This window comes from Canis lupus, chromosome 5 (genome assembly GCF_003254725.2).
Source record: "Canis lupus dingo isolate Sandy chromosome 5, ASM325472v2, whole genome shotgun sequence".
Classification (NCBI taxonomy): Eukaryota; Metazoa; Chordata; class Mammalia; order Carnivora; family Canidae; genus Canis; species Canis lupus.
Genome location: NC_064247.1, coordinates 52,397,594 through 52,425,310, shown reverse-complemented (window position 1 = coordinate 52,425,310; position 27,717 = coordinate 52,397,594). Strand labels below are relative to the sequence as shown.

Below are 27,717 nucleotides of genomic sequence, written 5' to 3'. Positions count from 1 at the left end.
GGCTGTAGTTACTAGTACTATTAGCACGTACACACCATTTTGTTACTTACAAAGCAGTCATATGGACTCTTTTTCACTTTTATCTTCTATTAGAAAGATAAAAGATATTCTTTTATCTTTTGTCTTTATTGTTACTTCCATTTTATTTAAGATTTATTTATTCAACAAAGAAAGAGTGAGAAAGATGGAGGGAGAGAGAGAGAGAGAGAGAGAGAGAGAGACAGATCATGAGCAGGAGGGGCAGAGGGGAAGGGAGAGAGAATCTGAAGCAGACTCTGCACTGAGTGTGGAGCCTGATGCAGGGCTCGCTGTCATGACTGTGAGCTCAGGCCTGAGCTGAAATCAAGAGTGGACACTTAACTGACTGAGCCACCTAGGCACCCCTATTATTTCCATTTTAAACAAGAGGAATCCAGCATTCAAGGAGCACAAATCTTCCCAAGGTTCAGTGGTTAAATCAGTGGCAAAGTTTGGACTCAAGGCTGGATCCAACCTTAATCTCAGATCACCTTCTGCCAGCCTGTGCTGAGCAATAAGGCACGGAGGATCTGGCCAGTGAAGTGTGGCAGGAGGGGGTTACCACAAGCTGGAGAATGAGAGGGCAGGAGGAGCAGCAGGTGGGAGACCAGTTGAAGCTCTAGGCTGCCAAGGGCCTGGGACGACGACCTAGGGCAGCGCTGTCCAAAAGAAACAGAAATTGAGCTAGAGATGGAATTTGAAATTTTCTTTTAGCCACATTTTAAAAGGTAAAAAGAAACAGGTGGACTTTTATGAATACATTTAGCTTAACCTGATGTATCCAAAGTAGCATCATTTCAACATGTCATCAATATAAAAAATTATCAGTGAGATACTTCACATTTTTATTGTTGTTGTTCCAAGGTGTTGAAATCTGGCATGTAGTTTACATTTATAGCACATTTCCATTTTGATTAGCCACACATCAGGTGTTCAATAGTTGCATGTTGCTAGTGGCCACCATACTGGTCAGTGCAGTTACAGTGCAGGGGTCAGGAAGGACAGGGTCTTGACCTCTGGGCCCAGGACAGATCCATAAGGAGGAGGAACAAGAAAACACTGTTGTATTAATACACCTTCCTCCTTAGGTAAAAAATAAGAGAGGAAGCAGGAAGCATTTAACCTATAGAACAAGGCTTAGGTAGCATTACCTTCCAGGCAGGTAAGCTCTTTCAGACCCTGTTGCTTCACTTATAAAATGAGGTGGCTCCGCTAACCCAGAACCCCCTTAACACTTCACCATTTTGTTCTTTCTCTTGCTTATTGTGATGGTTCACATTATGTGTCAACTTGATTGGGCCACAGAGTGCCTAGGTACCTGGTTAAACATTATTTCTAGATGTGTCTGTTAGGATGTTTCTGGAAGAGATTAGCATTTCAATCAGTAGCCTGAATAAAGCAGATTGCCCTCCAGAATGCCAGTGGGCCTCATTCAGTCCAAGGACAGCCTGAATAAAAGAACCAAAATGTGGATGAAGGCAATCCCTCTCCTCTGCCTAGCTGAGCTGGGACATTGGTCTTCTCCTACCCTTAGACTGGCACTTACAGCATGAGCGCTCCTGGTTCTCAGGCCCTTGGACTCAGACTGGTGCGACCCCATCAGCTTTCTGGGGACTCTAGCTTGAAGATGGCAGATCGTGGGACTTCTCAGGCTCTAGAAGCCCATGAGCTAATTCCCTATAAATACCCCCCTCCTCCCTCCCTCTCTGTCTTATACACACATGCATATCTTATTTATATATATCTCTGATTTTCCTTCTCCATAAACTTCCACCATTCACTGAGTGAGTACTATTGATAAGCCCTGTGCTAGGTCCTGGGGTCTCTGAGTGACCAGTCCCTGCCCTCAGTAGCTACAAAGTGGCTGGGGAAACAGATGTGCAAGAAGGTCAGTGTAATGCAGAGGGACACAAAGTATAATCAGGTCACCTAGGAGAGAGTGTTCCAGAACTCTGACTGCCCTTTGGTTGGAGGGAGATCAGAAAGAACCTGACAGAGGAGAGACTGTCCCCCTGCACTTACTAAGTCGTTTCTTTTCCCAATTTTCTTCACCAGTGCAAACAAGAGCCATCCAGTGTGGCCGCGGGGAGTTGATAAATTCCACTCCAAAGCAAAGAAGCCTAAGAAGGAGAGAGCATGATTTCCCTTTCGGCTTAGAACAACAAAACTAAACAAAGCGTAGTGAAAATGTGAAAATCGCTTTGAGGATTCATCACGTTTGTGCATGACGGGAAATGTGGGATTTCAGACTGGGAGACAATGAGGTAAATAATCACTTGAGTATCACTGATGTCTCAGGACCCTGCTACAGGCTCTTCCACACGCAGATTTGCCCTGCGAGGGTCCATTTACCTCAGTGAGACTGTTACATTTGGGGTTTGATCCTGAGCTGCAAGCTCACAGCTTCCTGCACTGTGATGGATGCATAATATTAACTTGATATGAAAAAGGCATGGGAAAAAGCAATGTTTTCCAAATCAGATGGAAAGTAAAGACAATCAGGGAAAAATGTGCTAGTAGAGGCTTAATAAAAGCAAAGAACCATTTGTTCCCCATGAGGACTTGCTAGAACAAACCAACTGTTCCCATATTTGACACCATCCCTAGAATGTGGGAGAAGAGGAAACAAAAGTACCTCCCAAGACTGTCAGCCTTTGCCTTGGTAGGTTCACCTGTACGCTCTGCTCCCTGAATTATGTCCAATAGCAGCTTCCTAAGGCCAGAAACTCTCTCAGTGCACAACCTTTGAAGTATGGAAAAATGTCTTTGTGTTGGCCTGTGAATTTTGTGTCCAAGTGCTCTTTATAGAAATCTATCAAATCCCCATTAATCCAGTGTCTAGTCGGCTCTGACGGTCTCTAATCAGGGTACTATCACCTTTCTGAGAAGGTCATCCTACTCCTGATGGAAAACACAACGATCACTGAAAGTAAAAAAAAAAAAAAAGTGCCTCCTTTCTTCTCCAGGATTCACCCCAACCAGACCCAGGCAGACACTTGGTTTCTTCCTTACTTTTCTTTTTTCTGCCCAAATTTAGACCAGTACTGGGAAACCTCTGTGTATTTCAGAAAGTCCCTTTTTGGACAAAGCCAAGCCCAGACAGGCAGCTGTCTGTGAAAAGGGAAGTTGGGCGAGATATCCTTCTGTTTGCAATCAGCATGTCCACAAAAGGCTCTGAAACCCCTTTGGGATCTGAAGTGCAGGGCTGATCTGATTGGAAAACCAGGTAAGTCAGACCAGAGCTGGGAGATGGAAAGGAACTAATCAGAATTAATTCCAGAAACAGATGTCCCTGATCCATTCTTAGCATTTTCTACACTTCAACGGCTGTTTGCATGGGGAGCTGTGACCCTTAGAGAGGCTAGGGAAGGAACAATGACCTGCAAAAATCTAATACGTGGGCTCAGCTTTTATTATTTAATTTACCTGCTGTGTGACCTTGGGAAGTTTCCTTATCTTTTCTGATCCTTCCAGAGTCTTCTATAAAATAGAGTGAATGTTCCTTCTCTGTGGGATTGCTGCAAGGATTACATGTATGTAAGGTCTCCAGTGTGGTGTCTAGAGTGTACTGGGGAGTCAAGAAATGTGGCACCTTTATACAATTATATAATATTCTAATTTCACTAATACTCATTTAGGTTATGGCACTGTGCCAGGCCCCATAAGGGACACAAAGAGTTATGAGTGTGTCCCAGATCTCCAAGGATGGTGCTATTTTCAAATATTCTCTTTAGTTTCTCTATAAGTAAAACATGTTCTTATTAGATGACACATCGCCATTTTGGGCTCTGGATGAGATTGTCACAATGGGTTTAGGCAAGCAAACAAGGTCCCTGGCCTCAAGGAATTTTTAATTTAGTTTTGGGGAAAAAGGCATACTCAGAAATACCTATCATAAAGTGCAAGATAGTAAGATACAGTGAGTATGTTTATAATCAGCCCTTTTATTTCTATACCACTTCACAGATGATGAGGCACTTTCATATACATTTCCCTGCAAGAGAACCTTGTAAAACATTTTATTGTCCTCATTTTTAAATATGAGAAAACGAGGAATCAGAAATGCTTTGGAAACCACCCTCAGACCAAGAGTACTTGATATCTGGCAGGGCTGGGGCTTTTACTTGTTTGTTCTTCATTCTAAAACCAGGAGCCCTACCTCGTCATGTACCATCAACAAAGTATACCCAGAAAAAAAAAAAGATAAATAAAACCAGTGTCTCTTCTAATTTCCTATTAGAGAGGCTCCAGTAGAAATTCAGCCTACGTAAACTTCATTCATTCACACAGATAGATACTTACTGGGCTACTCAGGGACTTCGTGTCTGGCATTATGGTGACACTCCCACTCCACCACCAGCTGAGCTCTTGGATCTTGGGTGGATCTGTTTCATGGGTTATAAAACTGGCCTTCTCAGGCTGGCACCAATAACTCCTACTGGTAGAATGTCTAAAAAATAACACTAGCCTTTAGGAAGGAGGACATCACTTTCAATTTCCTCCTGAAATACCTATTATTTCCTTCACAATGCTTAAGTGACTGAGCATCCTAAAGGCTTGTTAAAGCTCCTGGAAGATAGTAATACTTAAAATAAAAATCTATGTTTTTTAAGTTCTACACTGAAGTGCATTAAGGACTCTGATCTTCAGTCTAGGACTGCTGGCTCAACCTCCTGAAGACTGTGGGAAAGTCAGCATGCCAGAAGGGACCAGGCACACTGGACACACAGGCAGTGGACACACAGGCCCTGAATAGCACGTCCCTATTGGTTCAACACGACACTGAGCTGACTCCAATAGGCATCGTCATTGACTTTACAGGAACCCCAAAAGAAAACATGAAGAAATATTCCCAAAAAACACAGAAACCTGACACTGAAACAGAAAGCATCCATGTAAGTGGGGCGGGTGACAGGGAGAGATCGTAAACGGTATTTGGCAAACCTTCAGCTTCCGTTCATGGAATCACAGGGACACAGAAGGTGCAAGCTGGAAGTCATGTTTTATTCTCTTGATAAAATGGATTCACTCCAAGTCACAGATCTGATGGTATCACTGTCTTGTTTGGGGACAATGACATCTCAAGCTGAGGAATAAAGGTTTGAATCTGCACTGAAACTCTTCTAAGGTCCGATCACATATACCGCCCATCTGGCCCCTGCCACCCAGCTATGCCTTCTATAGCTTCTGCTCAAGTTGCAATCACCATACATCCATTATTCACTCACCCAAATGTGGGTACAGGTGTCAGACGCTGCTAGGCACTGGGGGTGAAAACACAAGTAATGAACCCTGGCCCCTAGGAGCTCAGTCTAGCAAGGGAGACCTATAATTATAGACATGTCACAGCAAGACAGCACGCTCTAGGGATGCAGGGAATGAGAGTTGTCTGAGCTGTATCTTGAGAGTCCATTATGGTATCTGCCAACAGGACAAGACTGGGGAAAGGCACAGAGGGCAGAAGACAGTCTGTGCAAAGGCACGCAGGAGAGAAAGCATTCCCTAGTTTTGCATCCTCTGGGTTAAAAGCCTGCATCTACCTGCAACACCCACTTTGCCACATCTACCACTTAAAATCCTACCCCTTTTGTAAAACCCTGCACAGATAACATCTCTTATAAGTAATCTTCTGTATTTATTATCCTAGGTGAAGTGATCTTTTCCTTCCTTTTTGCTTCCATAACCCACATTTTAGCACATTCCACAGCCTGCTCTGTGTTCACAGTGACTACAAAACAAAGAAAATGAGAGTCGTGGAGAGAGGTGGGTGCCAACGTGGGGTGCGAGGGGAAGCGCTGGCTTCACACAGCAGCTCTGGCGGAGAGAAACAGTGCCTGAGCCTCTGCTCCCCTTGCTCTCTCAGGGAGACGGTGGCAGAGATGTGGGGAGGGTCTTACCAAACCAGATCAGAGACTCCTGGCCTGGAATTGTAGCATCAAAAAATTGTCAAACAATGCTTTGCGTGCTGGGGACAGTCACTGACAAAAAATTCCTGGCTCGTACATAAGCTAAGGGAATCGTGCTGAACTTTCATTCTTCTATGGTACAGATGTAAGAATGGGGGACCCCTAGAGTGGTTGGTGATAGGAAGCCCCGATATGTCGAACAGTTTCAAGTTTTGGACTTTAACAGATCAATGAAGTTCTGATAGATAAATAAATAAACTCACATGGATCCTGTTTTCTTTCTACTTTACCAATCAAGCATATTTTTAAAAATATATCTACTATAATTGTCCTTTCATAAAAGAAAGGCATTTCAACACGAACATACAGAAGGATCACCTCAAAAGATATGGCTTTATAAGCCCCACAATATTTTTTCTTATTTTTCTCATTTCAAATTAGACCAGTTCAGGTTAGGCAAACCGATACTATAAAATGTTTTTATCTGGAGTAATACCCTATGGGTCTCCAATACTGTATGTGGTCAATCTATCCTAAGGTGACCCCCCCCCAATGAGTCATAACCTCATGTAATTTTCTCCCCTTGCAGTGCTAGCAGGTCCTGTGATTTGCTTGTAGTCAACAGAATATGGCAAAGGTGATGGGCTGGCTCCCCACTCCTGTGATTACATAAATTCTCCAACTCCATCTCAGCAGACCGAGTGTAGACTGTCCTGCTGGACTCTCTGAGGAAGGACATTCCCACAGAGTGAGGGGACCATAGGGCAGGAAGCAGCAGGGACTCCATGAGCTGAGCGCAGCTCCTGGATGACAGTTGCAGAGACAACAGGAAACTCAGTCCTCTGACCACAGGAACTTTACTCTGCCAGTGACCACCTAAGCTTGAAGGGGAACTCAAGTTCCAGAAAGGAACATGGCCCAGCCAACGCCTTGTAGCTTCATGAGACCCCAAGAAGAGGACTCTGCTAATCTGAGGCCAGACTTCTGACTCGTGGAAAGTTTGAGACGATCAATGTACTGATGTACTGTTTCAAGCCACTGAGTTCACAGCTAATCTGTGATGTAGCAAGAGCTAAGTAATGCACCACACCATGAGCTTTCTGAAGGAAGATCTCAGAGGACCTAGAATGGTTGTCCACACATACATGCTAGGGTAGAGGCACTCCAGAACAAACTGGACCGGCCCTGATTGAAGGCTGTTAGGAATAGGTGTCTGCCTGTCAGGCTGCCAAAACATAGGAAACTGTGCAGCTGGAGCTATGACATGGTCATCCTCGTGGAGTCAAAAGTTCTCTGAGGGCTTCCTTTGGGCTGCAGTCACATTGCTAGGCCTTCTGGAAAGCCAAGAGGATCTTTCAAGAACACTAGTGTAGTAACACCCATAGACTGTGTGTCCTGAGCTGTAAATCAGACATTCGGCTGTACTGTTTCATCCTGAAATCTAAGACAAAAATCTCCAACAGGGCTAGGTGGGGTGAGGCTTGACGTGGGGACGGATGGCAACCACTGTCACCAGAACTGACAACTGTAAACATCCAGATTTCACATAAGCCTTCACACACATCAAGATGTGTGACCCTGTGTGGCAATCTCCCGATACCAGGCATTGGTGGTAGTACTACATCCATTGTACAACCAGGGAAACTAAAGTTTTGAGAAGCTGCAAGACATGCCCAAGGTCACCTGCTCAGTAATAGGAGAGATTTCTTCTACATAAATAAAGAAATATTTTCAGAAAATCATGATGCTCTGGAATTAGACTGTCCAGCACGTATGGGGCTTGAATTGTCAATTTATGGAAATCCTAAATCTCCATGTTTTGCCATCCTGAGCTAATAATAAGTGAGGTAAGACCTTTGAGGATGACAGTACAAGGATACTAAACTGTGCCTTCTGGAGAATCACACTCTCCGTACTTTGGCCTTGAGAAACAGAGACATCATCTGTGGTCAGTTTTCCCAGAGAAGGATAAACAAAAAGTACATATCTCTCCTGTCACCAAATATGCCACTTACCATCTCCTAACTGCAGCATCACCCTATGCTTCATATTTAAAGGACAGAAATGGTCTACCCTGACATGGGCAGTAGTTAAACTTTGATTTTTGTTTTATACACTATTTTTCCTAGTTCTTTTCACATAAATTTCTCTTTATTTTTCCTTGCCCAAAGTGACAGTTTGGGAAAAACAAGCCAGGAACGAGCATTTATTTATTGCCTTCCAAGGGCCAAGCACTGTTGGGCCCCTTACAAATGTTTTCTCATTAATCCTTGCAATGAATCTGGAAGGAAAGCATTATTACTATTGTCATTCCCCTTTTTTTTTTTTCTTTTCTAGCTGAAGAAAGAAAGGATGAAGGGGTGAAGAAACTTGTCTGCAATGACTCGGCAAAGCTGTGAATGAGATCCAGGTACACAGGACACCTTACCTGTCTGTGCTTCATTTTCCTCTTTTCTTCCTCCTCCTTTCCATTATGGATAGAAAATTCTGGTCCCATGCTGATGTGGTGAGTGATATCAAAGTCCCAAGTGTTGTGGCAGAGAGAAACAGGGACGTGGAAGCGCGGAGAAGGTCACTGATACTGAGCTGTCAGGGTGAGCCCAGCTGAGTGTAGTCCCTCAAAAGGTGGGGGGGGCAGGGCACAGTGAGCTTCAGGTGACACAGTCCAGAAGCAGGTGAGCCGAGCCGGCTGGGCGCACTGGCAGCTCAGTGGTCGGCATGCCTGGAGTGCAGAACGTGATTGAAGGACTGCCAGAGATCCATCAGGAGAGAATGGCCCAGACAGGGGTCTGGTATGCCAAGCTATGGAATCTGGACTTCATCCATCACAGCCCAGCCTCACACCGTCTGTTTCTCTATAGACTGACAGAGGGAAGGCGTTCCCATAAGGCAACTCATTCTCCCAGGTGTACAGAGAATTCAGCTTACTGCCCTGCACGCTTGTAACTCTATTCTCTGTTTTCCCCCATGTAAGAAGTGAAACAATCGAGCATCATGGCAGTTAATGAGAGGAATAACCCTATCTCCAGTCTCGCTTTTCTTTTAAGAAGAAATTACAGCTGATCATATTTTATTATTAATAATTGTGACTTGTACATAACGCATGTCACACCTGAGTCTGGGTGGAGCTGCCCCAAACAAGACACTTCCTGGGGCATTACGGCACCTGCCTGGCTTCCCTGTGGAGCCTTGTAGAGTTAACTCCTAGCAGGCTAAAATCTCCCAGTCCTGCCTCTGAATGCTCCTGCGGGAGAAAATCCCCAACAGCTGCCATATGGGGAACTCTTCACACACCTCCCGCCACTGAAATCTCTCTCCTGCTTCAGCTGGCGGGAAACCAAAGGCAGCGCTGTTCAGAGTACAATCAGTGCAGTCACTTGTTAGAGAAGCAAAAGGGAGGAGGCATCCAGAGGCCACGGGGAATAAACACCATCCAGGACAGCAGCAGAGGTTTCCAAAAGCACATGCAGTGGCCACCTCGTGAAGTGCTTTTATTTTTAAAAGAGAGAAGAAAATAGCTAAAAGCAGAGATTCCAAAACAATAGGTATTACAGAAGAGGATGATTCGTGTGGTAACTATAAGGCTTCTGTCCACAACTACGGGATCTGCCAGGACCATGTGGCCCAGGTCCTTCCCCAGAAGCTGGAAACTTGCCTTGCTGGCTCAGAAACTGACCGCGAGGCACTGTAGTTCCATGTCTGCTACTTTCTCTTTGAGCTATGAGGGACCAGACTAGAGCCCTGTCTCTAGTCTGTATGCTCAGCAGAGCTAGGTATTCATTAAGGAGACAGAGGAAATGGTCCGTCAGGGCATCCACCTCCTTGTTAGCAGTGTGGCTGGAAGCCAAGACCATGCCAGGACATGCTGCCTCAGCAGGCACAGGGAGGAGGCGAGCACAGGCTGCAGGAGCACCCATGCTATGATGGAGCTGCAATAACCGCATAGAAAGGTCTTCAGTGGATTCTGCTGGGATGACCCTACTCAGCAGTCAACACATACGCTCTTCAGTGGGTGCTCTCTGAGTTCCACCCGGTTACCATGCCCATCACACCCCACCACTGAGCAGGGCTGGAGCTGGTCCTAGCACCATAGCCCTCGGGTGAGCTACAATTAACATACTGCCTGCCTTCTTCCCACCACGAAGCTTCCTCAGGTGAGGCAGGGTTAAGATTGTGGAAAGAACTGGCTTTGGAGTCAGAAAAACCTGGGTTCAGTTCCTGGCTCTACCCCTATTACTCTGTGGCTTAGATAAATTACTATTCTCTGCTTTTTGTGATACTACTTTCCTTCCATGCACTTCCAAAGCTCCCTGCATTATGCTTAGCACATTTTACTGTCCTAGCCAGCTTGTGATTATCCTCAACTAGACTGCAAGTTCCTTAAGAAGCAGGCACCATCTCAGGCTTACTCACAATCTTATCCCCAGGGTCTACCTACTCCAGTGCCTGGTACTAGTAGCAAGTCAACAAGTTTATGTAGACCAATACTGAAGCACCACCTCCAGGGATTGCTGTGGAGTGTGCAAAGAATTTGGTCATGGTTTGAGTCCTTAAAAAAAAAGAAAAAAAAAAAAGCAGTTTCTCTTACTCTGGCCACTCTTCTTCCCTGGTGACCAACTGAGTTCTGCTGGAATTATGGCCGTCCTTGATTACAGCCCACCACATGCATCTTAACAACCTCTCTGTTTGGAGAATAGGGCTGGCCTATTTCCCACCCCACTTGTGGCATCAGTGGAAGGCTTGCTTCCAAAGGGTGAACCACTCTGAGTCAAGACACTGCTGACTAACTAGTCAGTCCTACTCCCGTGTCCCACCCAACACCAGCTAGCATCGAGGGCTACCTTGGTCATCAGTGCCAGCCTGAGTCACATCAGGGTCCTCTGTATTACTCTGGACAGGATCTCCCTTCAGGGCAGGCCTGGAGCTCAATCCTTACCTATGTCCCATTTACCATCATCGCAGCGGTATAATAAAATTATATATAGTTTTTATCCCCAGTTCTTGGCACAGAATTCAAAATCCCTTGGAATTCCCCGAGTGATAGGAGTATTCCATTATGCTGATAAGGTGACTCCTGCAAGGCCTTGAGATACTTCAGGATGGGCTGATCATCACAAAGGCAAAGCACATGATTAAAGGGCTGGAGCTTTCAGCTGGGCCTCCTGGCCTCTGGGGAGATGAGGTTCAATCATGTGGCCGTCGATGTCATCCATCATGCTAGTGTAATGAAGCATAAATGAAAACTGGGAACAATGAATTTCAGGGACACTCTTGGTTGATGGACATATTGACGTACTGACTCCACAGGGATGGAAGCAGCTCCCACACCCTCCCATTGGCCATCTTGCTGCCCTATATATCTCTTTATCTGGCTGTTCGTTTAGATGCTTTATAATTAAAAGATAATCACAGGTATAGTGCTTACCTGAGTTCTCTGATGTGTTCTAAGAAAGTCTGAACCTGAGGGGTCATGGGAACCCCTAAATCTGTAGTCATCCAGGCAGAAGTGTGGATTGCTTGGGGATACCTGGGATCTGAAGTGGGGGCAACCTTGTGGGACCGAGCCCTTTACTTGTGGCATCTATGCTAACTGGATAGTTAAATGTCAGGAATGAATTTTTACCCAGTTGTCGTCGGAGAATTGGTATCGAAATGTAATTACAGATTCCAACGTTGCCTACCCATCCACCAAGGATACAGAACACCACCCCTCACAACTGGCAGGTTCTGTCCCATAAAACCTTCATGAACAGACAGCCACAGCAGCAGGTGGTAGGCACACAGGAAACAGATTTATTAGTTACAGTTCCTGCCCTCTAGGAGCTTATGACCTAGGCTAGACATGACAACAGGTAATTTCAATAAACATAAAGTCAAAGGGTTGGAGTAGTAGAGTGTGCAACTGAAGATAAAGATGGGGCTAAAGAGATGCATTCCTAAAGAGCACAGCTACCAAAATGGGCTAAAGACCTTGGCAGACATGTCACTAAGGAAGATATACAGATGGCAAATGCACACATGAAAAGATGCTCCACGTATGTCATTGGGGAAATGCAAATTAAACAACAATGAGATACTACTACACGACCACTAGAATGCCCCAGATCTGGAACACTGACAACACCAAATGCTGGCAAAGACGTAGAACAACAGGCAGTCTCATTTATTGCTGGTGGGAATGCAACATGGCACAGCCACTTTGGAAGACAGTTTGAAGGTTTCTCACAAAACTAAACACACTCTTACCATCTGATCCAGCAACCTCTCAAAGGAGTTGAAAATTTATGTCCACACAAAAAACCTACACATGGATGTTTATATCACTTTACTCAAAATTGCCAGAACGTGGAACCAACCAAGATGTCCTTCAGTAGGTGAATGCATGAATAAACTGTGGTACATCCAAGCCACGGAATGTTATTCAGTCAAAAGGGAATGAGCCCTTAAATGCATATGACTAAGTGAAAGAAGCCTGTCTTTTGAGTCCACACAGTCTTTGAGCCCACAGCATTCTGGAAAAGGCCAAGCTATGGAGACAACAAAAAGATCAGTGGGTGTCCAAGGTATGTGTGTGGGCAGGGGAGAGATGAACAGGCAGAGGAAGGCATTTTTAGAACAGTGAAAATACCCTCTATGATATTAAAAAAATGAATATATGTCATAGCTTTGTCCAGACCCATAGAATGTCCAACACCAAGAGTAAACTCTAAGGTAAAATGGACTTCGGGTGGTTATGATGTGTCAATCAGGTTCATTTTTGGCAGAAATACACCATTTTGGTGAGTAACACTGATAATAGAAGAGGTCATGCATACGTGGATAAAGGGGGGTACTTGGAAAATCTCTGTACCTTTCTCTCAGTTTGGTTGTAAACCTGAAACTGCTTCAAAGAAATAAAGTCTTTAAAATAAAAAGCACACCTAAGTGAGAGCAAACTCTAGAGTGTCCATGTGCAAATCAATCCTCTTTGAAAAGCACGATTCATTAAAATTTTTAAAAGATCAATGTGGAGAAAATGATGTTTTTTTGTTTGTTTTAGTTTTTCTTTTTTATAAAAGGAATTTTCAGAAGATTCCTGGGTCAAGCTCCACCATACCTTTTGAATATCATGTACAAGACTACTTACATGTTGTCTAATATTGATCAATTCTATTCTAAGTCCTCACTTTACCCTCATGCCAGCAGCAATGAACACATTTGGTCACTCCCACCTCTTGAAAACCCCTCACCTCTTGGCTTCTCACTCTCCTGGACTTCTCCACCCTCAATGGCCACTCTTATTTGGCTCCTTTCACATCTCCCCAACTTCTAAACGTTGAGATGCCCCAAAGCTCAGACCTCGAAACTCTCCTTGCTCCACTCAAACTCATTATGTAGGTCCTCTCCTCTATCCAAATGGCTTCTAATGGTATCTCCTTGACAAAGCCTCTCAAATCCCCATCTGTGACAGATACCACTCTCCCGAACTCCACATTCCTTTATCCAGCAGCTGCCTTCACAATCACACTTGGCATCTACTCTTCATCTCAAACTTAACATCCCAACTAGTATTTCCCCAATCTTTGCTTCCTTCAATATTATCCATCTCAGTAAATGGCAATCCATTTTAGTTTCTCAGTCCTAATCCTTGGAGTCACTCTTGATTACTCTTTCTCTTGTGCCCCAAAGCCAAACTCCTAATAAAATCTGCAAGCTCTATTTTAAAAATCCATGTGGCATTTAATTGTATCTCAACTCCTCCACTATTCCAACTCTGATTTAGCCCATATTCATCTCCTATGCTGTTTCCCTTGTTTCCATACTCACTCATCTCAAATGATTCTCAACAGAGCCACCAGGCAAGCCTCTGAAAAACCAAGCCAATCTTGTTACTCAAGAGTGGTAAGATTATATCAACGTTTATAATGGAGCAAACAGGCTTAGAAAGGTTAAGTAAACAGTCACACCACCAATAAGTATAGGTGGTAGGACAAGAATGATTTAAATCCAACTGCTGTTAAATCCAAAGCCCATACTCTTAATTGTAACCCATATTGCCAAGAAACCATTCCATACTTTCAATGCAAAATGCATTTATATCCTAAGCCCTAGCGGAATTGAAATACACCACTTCACACAGACAGGATTTCAAAGAATAATACAGATTCAATCATTCATTCACTCAACAAATACTGTTAGAATGTAGTGGCATGCGTGGCACTAGTCTAGACTCAGTGGTTTACAATAAACACCAATGAGTGTCATCACAAAGCCTATGGTCTAATAAGAAAGACAAACAATAAAACAAAATAGACAAAATGTCTATTTTGTTTTATTTTATTTGGACCATTATGGCCAGTAGTAATAAACTATAAATAGTAATAAAGCTGGAAAAGAAGATAAGGAGCAAAAGAAAGTAACTATCACCCATAGGGGTGGTCTTAAGGCACGGAAGCAGCAGCAAGGGGCCAGTTATGCTGGAGCAGAATAACTGGGGGGTGAGGGGTGAGTGGTAGGAGTAAACATTATTTCTGTCAGTGAATGGATGGGTTAGAAACATTACTTATTGTCTGCCATGTAACCTGGAACAGATATGACACAAATTCTTCTTGTTCCTGCAGCATTAAAGAGAATGCTGCTAACTCTTCATCTTATTAACAAAGTGTCTTTAATAGTGCCTGGCTCAGGGTACATGCTCCTATCTCAGTATCTGGGAGTATAATATCTGCCCTTTGTTCTTTAAAACAGTCTTCCCTATTCTGGGCCATCTGCATTCTGGTATAAATTTTAGAATCTGTCAAACTGCACACATATGCACCCACACATGTTAGGATTTTGATCTGGATTGCACTGAATCTACTATATCATCTGCAAAAACAGTAACAATAATACTTATAAAGTAGCCCAGAAAGGATTTGTTATATAGAACACAGAAAGAACTACGTTATCAGTAAGAAAAAGGAAAACCACTCAAAATAAAAATAGGGCAAAGGATATGTGCCTGAAACCTAGGACAGAAAACCCGAATAGCCAATAACCTCACCTAGAATGTACTCAGGAAAATGCAAATTAAAACGAAGAGGAGGAATCATTCTATACCTACCAGGTTGGCAAAAACTGAAAGTCTAACAGGACTAAATGATTTAATTATTGCTTTTTATATGGAGCATAAAGAACTCTCATATCGTGCTGGTGGGTTATATAAAGTGGAAAACTCCACTTTAAAGTATAATTTGGCAGTAACTACTAAAACTGAAGATGCATATTCAGTAAGATCCAACAATCTGGTCCTGGATAGTCTACCTTGCAACAGTTTCTCACATGAGGCCAAAGGGATAGATAAAGGAATAGTTACGTAAGCTTTTTTGGGTATAGCTCCATATTGTAAACTACCTAAATTATCGACATCAGAAGACTGGGTAAATAAATATTGTTATATTCATTTAACTAAATATTCAGTAGCCATTAAAATGAATAAATTAGAACTACTTATATCAACATGGATAAATCTCAAAAAAATGCTGAGCCAAAAGTAAAGAGATATGTTCATATTCCATGTGCTTTTTTGTAAAGTTTTTAAAAACATATATCACCTCAAGGACATTTGTAAAGTTTTAAAAAACACAGATCACCCCAAGGACATTTTGCTTCAGATATATAATATGCAGTAAGAGTTTAAAGACCTTGTAAGAAATGTTTAATACCAAACTCAAAATACCAATTTCCACTTAGAGAAGGATGGAATGGGTTCAAGCAGGCATACCACAGAAGGCTTTACTGGTGTCTAGAATATTTTAATTCTCAAAGAAAGAAATATGAAGTTAATAATACAAAAACATTAAGCTTTGCTGAAACTGGTTAGTGAGTATAGTGAGGTCTATGATATTATTTTCTATATTTATATGCTTAAAACATTCATAATTTAAAAAGCAGCGATAAAACATCAGGATGGTTTAACTGGGCTGTAAGTGGAACTTTTCCAACATTTTGGTGGCCATCTGTAGGGCTATATAAATCTTCCCGAAGTTTCTACTTCCATGCATGAGTAAACACACTGCATTACTCTAGTTGTCATAAGAGGTGAATTTGCCTTTTCTCCATGTGGGTTCACTTTAACTTAAATAGAAATCTTTCTTTTGGCCTCTACCTGAAATGAGAGCCCCTGACTGGATGCCCCAAGCCCATCTCCCTAATTACGAGTAGGGAAATTTGTCCGAAACTGACTACAGGGACACCTGGGTGGCTCAGCAGTTGAACGTCCCGCCTTCTGCTCAGGTCATCATCCTGGTCCCTGGATAAGTTCCGCAGCTGGCTCCCTGCTAGGAGCCTGCTTCATCCTCTGTGTATGTCTCTGCCTCTCTCTGTGTGTCTCTCATGAAGAAATAAATAAAATCTTTTTTAAAAAAGTAAGAAACTGACTACAGTTTGGGTTAGGCACAGTTCCCACCTTCCTTTTTGGGTCTTTTCAAGACTTGTTTATTGAAGCATACATTCTCCCTTCCTAACATACGACTAATGTGGAGACTTCTGTATTTCAGTTCTGAACTCAATGAGCACCCAAGTAATGTTTCTCGTGATTATGGATGATTTCTCTATAAACCTCAAATTGGGCTCTTTGACTCTTGTGCTGGACAGTGTCTATATTATCTTCTTTTGCAAGCTAACCACCACTACTCTATAAACATGTAAGCTATGACACAGAGACTCCTTTAACCTTTTGTTTTGTTTTCAATATTGGAGACTTGAGGAGGGGGAAGTAAAAATTTTCCTAAAGAGTACAACTTCCAACTCTTCAGAAAAAACAAAAAACAACAACAACAAAAAAAACACAGCAGCTCCAGATGTTAAATGAATTAAATGCCATCAAAGATATCGTGTACTTATACAATCTTCAAAGAGAATGTCATTCTGATAAGGAAATAGGATCATTAAAATTAAATAATTATACAGAAATGAACGAACATTATTTCCAATATCCTAATTTGGATTTGCAGCTAACAAACTCAACCATGCTAGTTCTCTTTTCTAAATAAAGAGATTTATGGAGGCAACATAATATTCTCATATAGAGCATGAGCTTTTTTATATTTTTTTTTAAGATTTTATTTATTTACTCATGAGAGATACACAGAGAGAGAGGCAGAGACACAGGCAGAGGGAGAAGAAGGCTCCATGCAGGGAGCCTGACATGGGACTTGATCCCGGGGCCTCCAGGATCACACCCTGGGCTGCAGGCGGCGCTAAACTGCTGCACCACCAGGGCTGCCCGGAGCATGAGCTTTGAAGCCAGATAGAACCAGGTTCAAGTTCAACTCTGCAAATTATTAACTGGTAACCTCGTGGAAATTACTTCTCTAAAGTTCAGTTTCCTCCTTTGTCAAATGGGAACAATAAAAGTGTTATGGGATAATAAAATGTATGTTATGAGAATCTGTGGAGAACAAACTAAGATGATGAATGCAAGAAAAACGCCTGTCACATAATAAACAAGAATTAAGAATTATTAGTATTATTCTTAGCTGCCATAAATATTAGCTGTAATTGTCATTACTTGTCACACATAACTGACACATGTGAGACATTGTTGCCATTTTTAATAGATCATCAATCAACAGCCCCTGATTCCTAGAACTCAAATATGGAATCAACTTCCAAAAGGAAAGACCAAACAACACAATACAAAATATTAGAGAACATTTTCCTTCCCCAAGTTGGGTTAGCATATGCATCTTCAAAATATTTGAGCTGGGGCACCTGGGTGGCTCAGTGGTTTAGCCATCTGCCTTTGGCTTAGGTCGTGATCCCCGGGTCCTGGGATTGAGCCCTGCATCGGGCTTCCGGCAGGGATTCTGCTTCTCCTTCTGCTTATGTCTCTGCCTCTCTCATGAATAAATAAATAAAATCTAAAAAAAAAAATTGCTTGAGCTGGAGTACAATGGATGCCTTCCCTGCCTCCCTAAGACAGAGTTGGGCATTTCCTGTTCTGTACACCAATGGTTCATGCTTCTGTATTTCTGATATAGATTTAGCCAAATGATATTGTCATGTACTGTTTTCTTTACTGCTCTTTTGACTCAGCTGTGAGCTTCACAGGGGAGGAGACTGTTTTTCATGTCTGCGTCCCTACAACAAGCACAGTGCTTACCCAACTGGGTGCTCAATGAATATTTAATGATTGACTAAGAATGAGAAAGAAACAAAATAAGTACTTCCTGATTACCTGCTGTGTCCCAGACACAGAGCTAGGCACCTTACATACAACATTTAACTCAGTCCTCAAAATAACACTATGAGGCAGGCACTATTATTAACCATGTATTAAAGATGGAGAAAGGAAGACTCAGAGAAAGAAGTCATTCAATATAGTCAATATATTATGTAGTAATATCATACAGTAAATGAATGATGGCACTAGCTTTCAAGTTCACTTTGTCCCAATTTTATTTTTTAAAGATTTATTTATTTATTTTAGAGGGGGTGGATAGGGACGGAGGAAGAAGGAGAGAATCACCAGCAGACTCCCTGCTGCGCATGAAGCTTGACACAGGGCTCGATCTCATGACCCTGATATCATGACCTGAGTCGAACTCAAGTCAGACGCTTAACCGACTGAGCCACCCAGGAACCTGCACTTTGTTCTAATTTTAAAACCCTTAATTCTCTCTACTAATCTTTATCACCCACTTTATAGAATGAATTCTAGTTGGGGAAAATCAGTACTTTTAGGATGATATATGGGACCCTAGAAGTGAAGCATCTGTTTCTGACCCATCCAACCTCCTTCTGATATCAGATATCAAGCCCCCTATGTCTTTGCTGCTTTCCCCGAGTCTCTCACCTACTGGCTCTATGTACTACCTACCCAGGCTTGCAGACCTGCTCTATTCCACTTGAAATGACTTCCCCGGATTTCAACCCTTCACAGCTTGAACCTAGAGTATGGAGGAAATCTCTGGATTCTGAGCTCTAGACACCCGTGGTTGCCATTGCCAACCATAACCCATCAGACATGTAATTCACAGACTAGCCTATACCCCAGGTTTTTACATAACACGCAAGAGTGATAACAAGACTAATTGTCTCAGGGTGTGATGCATTCAAGAGCAACAAATCCATAATCACTCCCATACCGCCACAGCTGATACACTTTCCAAAGGCAGTGTATCAGCCCTTTTTCTTTTCTTTGCATAAACCCCATCAAAATGAGCATAAAAGACAATAACAAATATGGTGAAGACCTCTTCATTAGCTTCATTGACATTAGTTATTCATTCCATCAGTCAGTCAGTTACTTAACAAATACTAAGTATACCACTGCTACCTGCCGAGCTCTGTGGGAGGCAATGGGATACTACAGTGAACAAGGCAGATGGTTTCCCCACCCCATGAAGCTTACATTCTTAATATATTGTTTGAGCGCTAACAGATAAAATGTACCTTAGAGATGACCTAAACACGCTTTCTCAGTTTTAGGGGGGGAAGTGAGACCCATAAGTCAAACAGCCAGTAACTGGCACTTTCTCTGCCATTCCCAATCAAAATCTCTTTCCAATACACCAGATGGCGCCCATCTGATGAGCAACATGTGAGCTGACATTTATTAGGCGCCATGAAAGCAGGGACATTTCAAATGGCTTGGCAAAGAACAGAGTTAGGGGATTTTTTTGTGTGTTTTGTTTTGCTTTTTGGTGGTTATTTATTTATTTAGTTAGTTAGTTCTCAATTCCATTGTAGCAGCTCCACCAGAAGCAGTAGAAACTAATTTGACAGTGCAGTGCAATTTCTTTGGAAAGACAGCAGGAGCCATATAAATTTTTTAGAATGGAACTGTCATTAGCATGACCATGTCCAGTAAAATGTTCAGCAGGCAGCCAGTGCTTCTGAGGAATTTCACTTGCCTTCCTTTGTCTCCTTGAAGGTTTTCAGTGCACGATATGTTACTCGTAGAATTGTGTGGGCTGTCTGGAGAAAGGGGAATGGTTTTAAAAATAAAGCTGAGTAGGAAAAAACTGAAAGACACTGGCAGTCACTCCTGAGACTAAAAAGAAGAACTGTGTGCCAATGTTCAAAAGTTAGGATCCCACCTGAGTTAGCCTGCTTCCCTCTCCATATTGCCTTTTATCTGCCTTTCCCCAGCAGCTCTGCTCACTCAGGAAGGGCTAGCCCAGCTCAGCAACATGGCTTCGAGTTTCTGCTCCTATTCTTAACAAACTTATTTTAAATCTGCTGTCAGGTGAGTGGCAATGCCTCCTCCTTGGACTAAGAAAAGACAGAGCAACTATATACTTGGATGTGAGTGGGGAGGTAGGGTGCTAGGGAGCTGATTCATAGCTCTGGGAGCTGTCAGATATAACAAACGTAGGGTTCACTGCCAGCCGCCAGAATGGGGTGATTTCATTAGGAGAAGGGTAGCGATGAATGTACAACAATGATTCCAAGGTCAATGGCACTGCAGCAGAAATGGTAAGGGCCCAACTATCCACTGGAAGGAGGGATATATTATACCATAGGTACCAGGCCTTGTTGTGGGTACAAATATGATACAAGAACACCCCTGACTCAAGCAGCTCACAGTCTAGTGCAGGTGTGTATATCAGAAGCATCCATAAAGCTTTTAAAGATCACCCAAGACAGTATGAATCATAATCACTGGGATCAGGACATGAGAATCCCTATTTCATAAGTTCTGTGATAATTCCAATGCACATTCTTGCCTAAGAACCATGGTCTATGAAGGAAGAGCAGCAACCCTTGGTGCCTACTCTTATTTTGACTCTTGCCAGTTCCAGGGCCTTGGGCATGTTATTTAACCTTTGGAGCCTCAGTTTCCCTACTTTACAAGGAGCACAAATAAGAACATTTTTAAGTGCTCCCTAAATGTCAAGAACTGTGCTAAGTGCTATGGTTTTCCTTTTACTTAGTTCATAAAATAACGTTGTCACGTAGGTGTGATTAGCTCCTATAAACTACCATATAAACTAATATAATGCATCTGTATTAGTTTTCTCTTGCTGTGTAACGAGGTACCACAAATTCAGCAGCTGAATACAATGCCTGTTGATTATCTCATGGCTCTGTGTTTGTAAGTCCCGGAGGCTCAAAGGGCTTCTCTGCTTAGGGTCTCACCAGGCCAAGCTCAAGATGCTGGTCAGCTCTGCTCTCATCCAGGGGCTCTGGGGAAGAATCCGCTTCCCAGTGCCTTCAGGTTGTTGGCAAAATTCAGGTTTGTGCTTGCAGCTGTCAGTGGGGAGCACTCACCACCCCTAAACGCTGCTGAGATCCCTTCTATGGGGGCTCTCCATCTTCAAGCCACAAAAGTACCATGAGTCTCCCTTGTGCTTTGAATCTCTCCAACTTCTTCTATACCAGCTGTCAGGGAACTATCTCTGCTTTTCAGGGCTCTTGTGATTTGATGAAGCCCACCTGGGTAATCTCCCTTCTCTTTCTTTTTTTTTTTTTTTTAAGATCTTATTTATTTACTCAGGAGAGACACACAGAGAGAGGCAGAGACGTAGGCAGAAGAAGAAACAGGCCACTGTGGAGAGCCTGACACAGGACTGAATCCCAAGACCCCAGGATCATGCCCTGAGCCAAAGGCAGGCGCTCAAACACTGAGCCACCCAAGTGCCTGGTAACCTCCCTTCTTGATGTAAACTTTGAGTGTAACATGATGTAATATCACCGAAATTATTCACAGATTTCAGGGAATAGGGCATAATATCTTTTGGAGGGTACTTTAGAAATTCTGCCTAACGTGGAGTTACAGCCAACAAAATGAGTAAGAAGAGTTTCAGAGTCTTTGTGGTGATATCAGGTGAGACTCCCACTCTGCCATTAATTACCTGTTTGCCTCTTAGCAAGTTACTTAACCTCTTGGGTCTCACTATCATAAGTCAAATGGAGGACATTATGATCTAGTTTCCTAGGTATGAGGATTTATAGAAGTCACACCTGTAAAACCAACCAGGATAATGCATGATATGTAGTCAGTGCTCAGATAGTAGGGTCTGAAAACAAAAGACAGCATTTTGTGGTAATGATTGCACCTACATATTGAGGATTGTGCTGGGGATTATTAAATATGAAAAAGAACCTAATGGTCCTCTAAGAGCTTTTGGCCCATAAAAGGTACCTGATGAACATTAGCTCCTTTTTTTCCTGGAGTTTATGGGTTAAATGGTGGTGTGTCATCTCATTTAAATGTCAACACATTCAGATAAAGTAGATAAGTTATTATTACCTGTGTTTTACAGGTAGAAATGTTTCAAGTAATTAACGTAGTACTCCTCATTAAATGAGAGCAGAGCCAAAGCTCAACCTGCACTGTCTTAGTCCCTAGTTGGTAATTTTCACCCTAAACTTGTAAGAAACAATTGGCCTGTGCATGGCTGAGTCACGTCTCTTTCATCCACTACTATAAGCACAACTTAATGGCTTGCATTTTAATCCCCTTCGCACTAAACTCACAGAATAATGTAGACTCATCACAATGCCAGCATCCCACCTTGCCACAGCATGCACAGCCCAGAATTTATAACCCACTTCATTAGGAGTACACACAGAGCCTGTTAGCAACATCTGTCTAAGTGGAAGCCAGCAGGTCTCCTTATCTCCTGACCTGCATTCTTCTTAAGATGATTAACTCACACTTGGGTGCCATGCCCGGGTGTCTAGGTTAACATCCTGAGTTCAAAGGTTTTTGACTCTGGACTCTGAGAGATCACCCGGAATTTTACAGCACAGGAGAGAACAGAATTGGACTGGGGATACAAAGGCTTTCTCACTAAGCTCATTAATTCTCAGTTGGCCTGGGGCATCCATTTGTTTGTCATTCATTCATTCATTCATTCACCTGTTTGCACAGCAATTTCCATATGCATGTGGGAATCTATTCTTTCAATGTCCCTTTCAATTTCCTCTGAGAATGCACTGCAAAGCATACTCAGTGAAGTTCTTGCTCTCAAGGAGCTCACAGTAGTAGAAGGGACATGTCAATAGATCCTTAGGCAGGGCACCGGAAGTGCCACAGGAGAGCAATAGGAGCATGGAAGGAAGAGACAGCTGGGAGCCATTTAACCAGCGCCCTGAAGGATGAGCACACACAGTGTGCCCAGAGAGGAATGGCTGAGAAGTAGGCAAAGGACGAGAGGAATAAAACTACAAGGTGTGGCTAAAAATGGCAAATTCAATACAGATCTGCCTTGACTTATGAAGGAGTTCCGTCCTGATGCCCATGGTAAGACTAAAATACTGTCAGGCAAAAATGCACTGAGTACATCTAACCCATTGCACATCACAGCTTTGCCTCACCTATTTTAAACATGCTCATCAATAATAAAAAGTTGACTATTTCATGTAATTTACAGAATAATACACCACAAGTGAAAAACAGACTAGTTGCTTGGGCCCAGCAGGCTTAGGGTGGTTTGGTGGTTTACCCTGGTGATCATATGACTTATCTCCAGTGTGGGATAAGTTGAAAATTCAAAATTCAAACTACAGTTTCTACTAGATGCATAGTGCTTTTGCACCACTGTGCAAAGTGTCATAAGTCGAACCACTGTAAGTCAAGGCCATCTGCATAGCAAGAACAACCTGGGATGTGGGCCACGAGTGGCCCGGGAAGAACAAATCACCACACTCTTTTCATGTCATGCTAGACTTTCTCTTTGCTTCTCGTGGGCACTAGAAGTCAAGGACCAATTTTCATTTAGAATGGGAAATCTGACGTTTGAGTAGAAGAGATCTCTGTGATCCCAGGATAGAGGGAGTCAAACTGAAGGGGCAGACAGCTGGCAGGAGACCAATGTCATTTGCCCTGCCAGGCCTGCAGGTGCTCCACTCCAAGGGAACGCACAGGAGCCCGATTCCCAGGGCGGTCTCATGGGACTCTCTACCATGGTGAATGTTCTGTGCTAGCAGGGCAGCCACTAGCCACAGGTAGTCTAGGAGCACTTGAAATGTGGCTGGTACAAATGAGGAAATGGATTTTCAATGTAAATAGATTTAAATTTAAGGTTGCTCCAATAGTTATTGGAGAACACAGAGTTGAAATTTGCTCAGATGATTCCATCTCCATTTCTCCTCTCAAGTGCTCTAGCCTCCTAATCCTTTGTAAAGAGAGAGATTGTCCCAGAGGGGATCAGGGTCATATCTGGACACTCTACGAACTGGTTACTCACTGGACTTGAGTTCTCTGAGGGCAGGGACTGTGTCTTCTCTGTGTGGGTATACCCAACATGTCTAGCACAGGATCTGATTCAAGGAATGTTTGTGGAGCCGAAGCAGATACTGTACAGATGAAAGGCCACCTTTCCACACAGAGAAACAATTCATCTTCTCCTGGGGGAAAATTTACCATTAAACACAAATCACTTCTGAGACTTTTTGAATAGCCCAGAGGTATTTCTTTACTACTTCTCAGTATCATGGCTTTATGCAAAGTAGGCAGATTTTCTTCCTCTCTAGGAATGCCACTCCAATTTTCTACCACTAATTGGCTAAGCAAAGGCATTAATTATAAATTTTCTGATACCAAATAAATAATACATTTTATATAAGAAATACTTTAAGGAAAAAATAATAGCTCAAGTAACTAGTATCTAATAGTACTTTATAGTTTATGAAATATTTGCTCAAGCACAATATACTTGATCTCAACAAGAGCTTTGTAAGTTTCAAGTAATTATTCCCATTTTACAGAGAGGGAAGTAAAGGCTCAGAGATTATCCAAACTGTTTGAAGACACATAGGTTCTAAGAGATGGAATGAGATTTCAAAACAAGATTTACTCTACATTGTCACCCTACCATGTGTAAGGGAAACACTTTGGGTCAATGCAAAGATGAATTATTTATAGATCTTGAAGAACAAATTAGATTTTGACATGAAAAAATTATAAAGAGGAAGACATTTAAGGAAAAGTACAAGTTCTACCTGTGTGTTTTCCCTGCCTGGAGGACTATACCTCTGTTTCTTCTTCTTCTTTGTTTTTTTTCTATTTATCTATCCAAAAGATTATTTCACTCAGAAAGAACCCAAGTCAATTAATGAGGTTCTTCAGATAAAATGCAAACATTCCACTTCACTAATAAATTCTCTGCCTTCTGATTCCCAAAGACTTTTATTGTCTGTCAGGTCATTTGTCACTTAACTAATTAATTTATTCATCCACCCAACCAACAAACTTTATTTTTTTTTTATTTTTTATTTTTTATTGGTGTTCAATTTACTAACATACAGAATAACACCCAGTGCCCGTCACCCATTCACTCCCACCCCCCGCCCTCCTCCCCTTCTACCACCCCTAGTTCGTTTCCCAGAGTTAGCAGTCTTTACGTTCTGTCTCCCTTTCTGATATTTCCCACACATTTCTTCTCCCTTCCCTTATTTTCCCTTTCACTATTATTTATATTCCCCAAATGAATGAGAACATATAATGTTTGTCCTTCTCCGACTGACTTACTTCACCCAACAAACTTTAAAGGAGCTCCTGTTGCGAGCCAGTCCCTCCACCAGGAATTCACAGATGAGAAAGTAAACAGCCTTTATCCTTGAGAAGCTTACTCGTCTCTTGACCCTGATTATTTTGAATTGAACTGTTACTCATTTTTAGATTTCATTTGTCTGTGGCACACTGTACCGACCCCAACTGCACCGAGCACAGAAGTAACATCTTTATACACATTGATGACAAGCATTTATTAATTGGTGCTAGAAGAGAAATGAGAAACAATACATTACTATTTGTTAAGCATTACTTAAATCTCTATTTAAGACCTGGGACAGGAAAAATGAAGAGGACAAAACAAGTATAAAGAAAAGGTAGAATGAGGGGTTGAGAATCTGATTAGGGGGACAAGACATTAAAAAATTGAAATTTAATAAAACAAATAATAACCCACTTGAAAATGTATTGGAAACTCATACAATACAAACATTCAATCAGTTTTATGGCACACATCTATTTATCACCTACAATGTGCCATACACAGTGTTAGGTATTAAGAAAAAACAGGTGAAGTCTTAAGCAGTTTCCATACATCATCTGACTGGACACACCAATCCTAAAATGCCAGCATTATTAATCCTACATTTTACATGAAGAAAATCAAAACTCAGAAAATGTGAAGTTGACAAAAGTCACAAAATAAATTGAAGACACCCAAACTCACACTTGGGTCTTCTGACTGTATACCTTCTGTTGCTTCTACCAGACAACACAGCATCCATTTTTAGATTTAACTAATGAAAAACAAGAATGATGAACATGGGCTAGAATGAGGTTAGGAGGATGGGCTTGGAAAATGAAGGATGGATATGATACTACAAAGGAAATTAAAATTTTAGTCATTAAATTGAGCTTACTATTGCAGATTCAACTTATGTGATTAAACTACAAGGACCACTCTTACTATTAATGATTGGTTAATTATATAACCTTCTCTCTGGGATTTTTCTCTTGTTCTGGGAAGGGCCCAATTTAAGATAAATGCAGACCTCTCCCCTTGCATCCTTGGCAGGATTTTCACAGCTATGCACATCTGGGTATATGAAATTATGGACAACAGTCACATTTGCGTGTATCCCACTACATACGCATATACAAGCAGGGTGGATATGCTAAGAGAGAAAACTGGGGGTGGGATGAAGAAATGTGGTAAAGAAACCTTATTTATCATGCTATCCATTGCACTTAGCAAGATACCTGGCACAGATCAGGTGCTCAGTAAGTATGTACTGTATTCGTGAACTTAGCTGCTTTTTATATATATATATACATTTATTTTTTATTGGTGTACAATTTGCCAACATATAGAATAACACCCAGTGCTCATCCCATCAAGTGCCCACCTCAGTGCCCGTCACCCAGTCACCCCCACCCCCCGCCCACCTCCCCTTCCACCACCCCTAGCTCGTTTCCCAGAGTTAGGAGTCTTTCATGTTCTGTCTCCCTTTCTGATATTTCCCACTCATTTTTTCTCCTTTCCCCTTTATTCCCTTTGACTATTTTTTATATTCCCCAAATGAATAACTTAGCTGCTTTTATTTTTCTTGTCAACTATCAATCAACACAGTCTCGGCTACGTAAAAGGCAAAAAGGGATAGACATATACTCAGTGTAATTGGGGGAGAGAGGAAGAATGGGAATAAAAAACTGAGAAATACACTGTTATATAATGTTATATATAACTCTTTGTCAGCATGGACCCTTCCTTCTCTAGTCTCTCTCTTATCTAAACCAATGACCTGGGCAGCCCCGGTGGCGCAGCGGTTTAGCGCCGCCTGCAGCCCAGGGCATGATCCTGGAGTCGCTGGATCGAGTCCCACGTCGGGATCTCTGCATGGAGCCTGCTTCTCCCTCTCCCTGTGCCTCTGCCTCTCTCTCTCTCTGCATCTCTATGAATAAATAAAGTCTTAAAAAAAATAAACCAATGACCTCCATATGCAACACCTATGCTCCAGTATCTTGACTCTCACTCAAGTCTATTAAGCAGAACAGAAAACTGATCTTGAGCCTCATTAGCAGTTAGGGTCTGGAATTGATCATGTTACCATATACAGACTATATGTTGGGCTTAGTTGGGGTCTAGAGAGTAACTGAGTTACCAGTCTTCTGTGGACTTGGACAGTGCACAAGAACTACACAGCCAAGTTGGTTAGCAGTTGTACACTGTTCTTCATTTGGAATGGGAATACGACCCACTTATACAGAGAATTCTTCTGAGTCTAGCCCTTGCCAGATCCTATCCTGGAAATGAAAACCTTACTCCCCTTACTGTGAGCTCTTGGCTGGGTTTTGCCATGGAAAGGA

At 42.3% G+C, this 27,717-nt stretch overlaps 1 protein-coding gene and 2 long non-coding RNA genes across 26 annotated transcripts in view; 1 reads left to right on the top strand and 2 right to left on the bottom strand.

The window, feature by feature from the left end:
- DAB1 (DAB adaptor protein 1) overlaps positions 1 to 27,717 on the bottom strand; it is a 1,117,693-nt gene that overhangs the window by 204,473 nt on the left and 885,503 nt on the right. The window lies entirely within an intron of this gene.
- On the bottom strand, positions 840 to 1,905 carry LOC125755136 (uncharacterized). The gene is made up of 2 exons (XR_007410843.1): positions 1,565 to 1,905; positions 840 to 1,034 (listed from the first exon to the last, which is right to left on the bottom strand). It is a non-coding gene; the product is annotated as an uncharacterized LOC125755136 (long non-coding RNA).
- LOC112647103 (uncharacterized) lies at positions 1,991 to 22,008 on the top strand. Of its 2 annotated transcripts, XR_007410842.1 has the most exons (4): positions 1,991 to 2,282; positions 3,056 to 3,244; positions 8,262 to 8,334; positions 21,369 to 22,008. It is a non-coding gene; the product is annotated as an uncharacterized LOC112647103 (long non-coding RNA). The 2 variants fall into 2 exon arrangements; XR_003128086.3 differs by lacking the exons at positions 8,262 to 8,334; positions 21,369 to 22,008 and adding an exon at positions 4,669 to 5,219.